Source organism: Lepisosteus oculatus, chromosome 14, assembly GCF_040954835.1.
Source record: "Lepisosteus oculatus isolate fLepOcu1 chromosome 14, fLepOcu1.hap2, whole genome shotgun sequence".
NCBI classification, from domain to species: Eukaryota; Metazoa; Chordata; class Actinopteri; order Semionotiformes; family Lepisosteidae; genus Lepisosteus; species Lepisosteus oculatus.
In genome coordinates, this window is record NC_090709.1 from 3,438,967 (window position 1) to 3,444,826 (window position 5,860).

The 5,860-nt window shown below is 46.5% G+C and overlaps 1 non-coding gene across 1 annotated transcript; it reads right to left on the reverse strand.

The window, feature by feature from the left end:
- Positions 1 to 1,179: 1,179 nt before the first annotated feature.
- On the reverse strand, positions 1,180 to 1,252 carry trnav-aac (transfer RNA valine (anticodon AAC)). Its single transcript has one exon. It is a non-coding gene; the product is annotated as a tRNA-Val (tRNA).
- Positions 1,253 to 5,860: the final 4,608 nt, after the last annotated feature.

Sequence of the window (5,860 nt, forward strand, 5' to 3'; positions counted from 1 at the left end):
GGCTACTGAAGTGGAGAAAATCGCCTCTCCAGAAAGTGCAAATATCATCTTGGAGAGTATAAATCCTATTGCCGAAGGTCAGCCCTGTCTACCAGAGTAACCCTCCCACAGCGATGATCAGCTCGTCTCACACGCAAGAAGTTTCGGTTGGAAACAAGCACCCCCTCTTCTCGCACGTTTTGCACGTTCGAGTGGTTTTAATGCGGCTCCTTCGTACACGGTGCTGATCTTTTGGAAAGCAGGAGGCAAAACCAACACGTTCTCATACCGGGAGTCGAACCCGGGCCGCCTGGGTGAAAACCAGGAATCCTAACCCCTAGACCATATGGCAGCGAACAACCACGCTGTTCCCGGCATCATGCAAGCAAACTACATAAATATGAGAAAACACGCAAGAGAGTTGTCACTCAGAGTGTCGAAGGGTCGATGTATACTGGGGCTCAGTTGAAATGCAACGTCAGGACTTTTCCGAATTATGTCACACGAAGAGAGCACAGCCTTTTCCGCCCTGCCACGTGTGTATCGGTTACTCGCCGTGATCGTATAGTGGTCAGTACTTTGCGTTGTGACCGCAACAACCCCGGTTCGAATCCGGGTCACGGAAGAATAGGGGCGTCTGCTTTTACTACTTGCACGAATGAAGGCAAAAAAAAGCCAATCGATGTGAACGAACGGCGCTTTGCAGAGGAGTACTGCCTGACTGGATCGTTGATGAACGACAGAGGCCACTCCGACCTCTTCTCGGTTTTCTTCAATGACTTACTAAGGATCTTCTTCACATTCGCCCATGCAGGGGAAGCCAGTTACACCAAAGCAAACGCGGGAAAGTGCATTTCAACCAGAGACCAGGAGGGACTTGTTTACACAAGAGAGTGGTCGGAGAATGGAACAATGCGCCCAGCCCTGTTGCTGGAGCCGATTCTTGATGAGATCTTGGGCTCACTAAGAGGCCCCCGCTGGATACTAATCTTTCTGTTGTTCTTGCAGGTCCTGCGCTGCTTTTGAGCCGACAGAGCTCGTCCTGGTCTGTCGGCACAGCCCAATTGCAAATGATCCGCTCCGCGTACAGAAGGAACGTGCGTTTGGTACAAGAGTGCACGAAGGCACCTGAAATACATTGGGAACAAATGACCAGTTGCTCAAGACCTCCGTGAAGTACAGCAGCGTGCAAAACGAGGCTGTTTCCGCCCGGTCTCGAACCGGGGACTTTTCGCGTGTTAGGCGAACGTGATAGCCGCTACACTACGGAAACGGTAAAATACAAGAATCATGAGAATCAATTTAATTCCTAAGGGTTATGTCCTTGTTTTGAGTATCTAATGTAGAAGTTTTAAACAAGTTCAATTACGAAACGGTCTAAATGAATGATCTTATGTCTCCGAACTTATGTCCTTTTGATATGTGTAACTTTTTGTAACTGAATGAATTTATATTTTTTGTATTCTGATAACCCTTACGATAAGATCTGTTAGGTTTACATGCATATTCTATATATTCATAAATGTATCCTCGTGTATTAGTACCTGTGTTTGCGTTGTTTGAGTTATATCGCATGGTTGGATTCTAAGACCCTTAAAAGAATCAATTTTGTGATTTACTGCCACAAAAATAATTGTCCCAGTAAATGCCCAAACCCCTACAGAACTGGTGCCTCGTGAGAGCACACTACAACAGTGTGTGATCTCCTGTCCGAGCCTGAGGAGCAGACAGCGAGCCTGTCTCTCAATAATACTAATAATACAGTGTGTGATTCCCTGCCCCAGCCAGAGGAACAGACAGTGAGCCTGTCTCTCAATAATAATAATACAGTGTGATCTCCTGTCCCAGCATGAGGAACAGTGAGCTTGTCTCTCAATGATAATAATACAGTATGATCTCCTGTCCCAGCCATAGGAACAGACAGTGAACCTGTCTCTCAATAAAAATAATAATACAGTGTGTGACTTCCTGTCCCAGCCTGAGGAACAGACAGTGAGTCTCTTTCTCAACATTAATGATACAGTGTGTGATCTTCTGTCCCAGCCTGAGGAACAGCGAGCCTGTCTCTCAATAATAATAATACAATGTGATCTCCTGTCCCAGCCTGAGGAACAGTGAGCCTGTCTCTCAGTAATAATAATACAGTGTGTGATCTCCTGTCTTAGCCTGAGGAACAGACAATGAACCTGTCTCTAAATAATAATAACCTAGTGTGGAATGTCCTGTCCCAGTCTGAAGAACAAACAGTGAGCATGGCTCTCAATAATAATAGAACAGTGTGTGATCTCCAGTCCCAGCAAGAGGAACAGACACTGTATTATTAGTATTGAGATACAGACTCACTTTGTGATCTCCTGTCCCAGCCTGGGGAACACTGAGGCTGTCTCTCAATACTAATAATACAGTGTGTGATATCCTGCCCCAGCCTGAGGAACAGACAGTGAGCCTGTCTCTCAATAATAATAATACAGTGTGTGATTTCCTCTCCCTGCCTGGGAAACAGTGAGTCAGACTCTCAATAATTATAATACAGTGTGATCTACTGTCCCAGCCAGAGGAACAGACAGTGAGCCAGTATCTCAATAATAATAATAATAATAATAATACAGTGCGTGATCTCCTGTACTAGCCTGAGGAACAGACAGTGAACCTTTATCTCAATAATAATAATCCAGTGTGGAATGTCCTGTCCCAGCAAGAGGAACAGACAGTGAGTCTGTATCTCAATAATAATAATACAGTGTGTGATCTCCTGTCCCAGCCTGGGGAACACTGAGCCTATCTCTCAATACTAATAATACAGTGTGTCATTTCCTGCCCCAGTCAGAGGAACAGACAGTGAGCCCATCTCTCAATAATAATAATAATACTGTGTGAGCTCCTGACCCAGCCTGGAGAACATACAGTGAGCCTGTCTCTCAATAATAATAATACAGAGTGTGACCTCCTGTCCCAGCCGGAGGAACAGTGAGCCTGTCTCTCAATAATAATAATACAGTGTGTGATCTCCTGTTCCAGCCTGGGGAACATACAGTGAGCCTGTCTCTCAATATTAATAATACAGTCTGATCTCCTGTCCCAGCCTGAGGAACAGTGAGCCTGTCTCTAAATAATAATAATACAGGGTGTGATCTCCTCTCCCAGCCTGGGGAACAGACAGTAAGCCTCTCTCAATAATAATAATACAGTGTGGGATGTCCTGTCCCAGTCTGAGGAACAAACAGTGAGCATGTCTCTCAATAATAAAAATATAGTGTGGGATCTCCTGTCCCAGCCTGGGGAACAGTGGGCCAGACTCTCAATAATAATACTAATATACTGTGATCTACTATTCCAGCCTGAGGAACAGTGAGCCTGTGAATCAATTATAATAATACAATATGTGATGTCCTGTCTCAGCCTGTGGAACAGAGAGTAAGCCTGTCTCTCAATAATAATAATACAGTGTGTGATCTCCTGTCCCAGCCTGGGGAACAGTGAGCCAGACTCTCAGTAATAATAATAATAATACAGTGTGATCTACTGTCCCAACATGAGGAACAGTGAGCCTGTCTCTCAATAATAATAATTCAGTATGTGACCAACTGTCCCAGCCTGAGGAACAGACAGTGAGACTGTCTCTCAATAATAATACTGTGTGAGCTCCTGACCCAGCCTGGGGAACATACAGTGAGCCTGTCTCTAAATAATAATAATACAGTGTGTGATCCTCTGTCCCAGCCTGAGGAACAGACAGTGAGGCTGTCTCTCAATAATAATAATACAGTGTGTGATCTCCTGTCCCAGCCTGAGGAACAGTGTGCCTGTCAATCAATAATAATGCAGTATGTGATGTCCTGTCTCAGCTTGAGGAACAGAGAGTAAGCCTATCTCTCAATAATAATAATTCAGTGTGGGATCTTCTGTCCCAGCCTGAGGAACAAACACTGAGCCTGTCTCGAAATAATAATAATACAGTGTGGGATCTCCTGTCCTAGCCTGGGGAACAGTGAGCCAGACTCTCAATAATATTAATAATAATAATACAGTGTGATCTACTGTCCCAGCCTGAGGTACAGACAGTGAGCCTGTCTCTCAATAATAATATAGTGTGTGACCACCTGTCCCAGACTGAGAAAAAGACAGTGAGTCTGTCTCTCAACAATTATAATACAGTGTGTGATCTCCTGTTCCAACCTCAGGAACAGTGAGCCAGACTTTTAGTAATAATAATAATACAGTGTGATCTACCGTCCCAGCCTGAGGAACAGACAGTGAGTTTGTCTCTCAATAATAATACAGTGTGTGATCTCTTGTCCCAGCCTGGGTAACAGACAGTGAGCCTGTCTCTCAATAATAATAATACAGTGTGTGATCTCCTGTTCCAGTCTGGAAAACAGAAAGTGAGCCTGTCTCTCAGTAATAATAATATAGTGTGTGTTCCACTGTCCCAGCTTGAGGAACAGACAGTGAACCTGTCTCTCAATAATAATAATACAGTGTGTGATCTCCCGTCCCAGCCTGAGGAACAGTGAGCAGTCCTAATAGTTACCGCTTTCCTGATTTAGCTCAGCAGCTTTTATTTCGCCTGAAGCGGAAGCAACTTGTGAGAACAGGTTGGGTTTGCTGTGGTCAACTGGCTCGGCGTCTTCGTGTCGTAGCGCCGCAACGGTGTGTTTTCCTTCCTTCTCTTTTCAGCCCGGAAGAAACATTTTACTTGTTCATTTTGTAGCCCACGCATGCCGACGCCTGTGTTGTGTTGTGGATTTTCTCCTTCTTGAATTTGTACTCCTCCTCCCTCTCTCTCCCTACCTCTACCTCTCCCTCTCTCTACCTCTCTCCCTACCTCTCCCTTTTCCCCTCCCTACCTCTCTCCCTAACCCTACCTCTACCTCTCTCCCTAACCCCCTCTCTCTCCACCACTCTCCCTCTCCCTCGCCCTCCACCTCTCTCCCTCTCTCTACCTCTCTAATGCTCTACCTCTCTCTACCTCTCCCTACCCCTCTCTGCTCTCTCTCTCTCACTCTGGAGTTTATTTTCCAGACAGAAATCCACCTCCGTCCCTCCTGTGGAAGATTGGTGATGCAGGATAAGAGCCCCTAACCGAGAGCACTGCAGCAGCAGGTTCTGTGGTCTGTTTCAAATCCGCCCACGATGAGACACTGAGGAGAAATGAAGAGCCCCAGTCGCGCTAGAAAATCACCCGGGAAAGAGACTTTCAATGTAGGAAAAAAAAGTCGTTAGTAACAGACATAACATGTTTGTTTTGATTTTTTAATCGCTGCGATGTGTGACTAAGCTCATACGACTAAGAATTGCCCCCTTTATCTAGATCTGGTAACCTGTTCGTCGCTGGTGGGCCAGATCGTGTCCCCCGTCACTATACTGGGGCAATAGGACCCACACAGACCCCAGGGTAAAGCACCCCCTGCTGGCCCCACAGAGAGGGAGAGGTAGAGGTAGGGAGAGAGGTAGGGAGGGGAAAAGGGAGAGGTAGGGAGAGAGGTAGAGAGAGGGAGAGCTAGAGATAGGGAGAGAGAGGAGGAGTACAAATTCAAGCAGAGGCCTGAGTGGAGCACTGTCGTATGGCCCTGACATCAATCCCTCAACTCTCTGCATAAAGCAGTGTCTTATGGCCATGACATCCCACCCCCACCACTCTCAGTGGAAAGCACTGTCGTATAACCATGACATCCCACCTCCACCGCTCTCTGCGAAAAGCAGTATCTTCAGGCCCTGACATCCCACCCCCGCCACTCTCTACGTAAAGAAGTTTCGTATGGCTCTGACACCCACCCCTCCACTCTCTGCTTAAAGTAGTGTCATCAAGCCCTGACATCCCACCCCCGCCACTCTCTGCGTAAAGCAGTGTCGTCAAGCCCTGACATCCCACCCCCGCCAC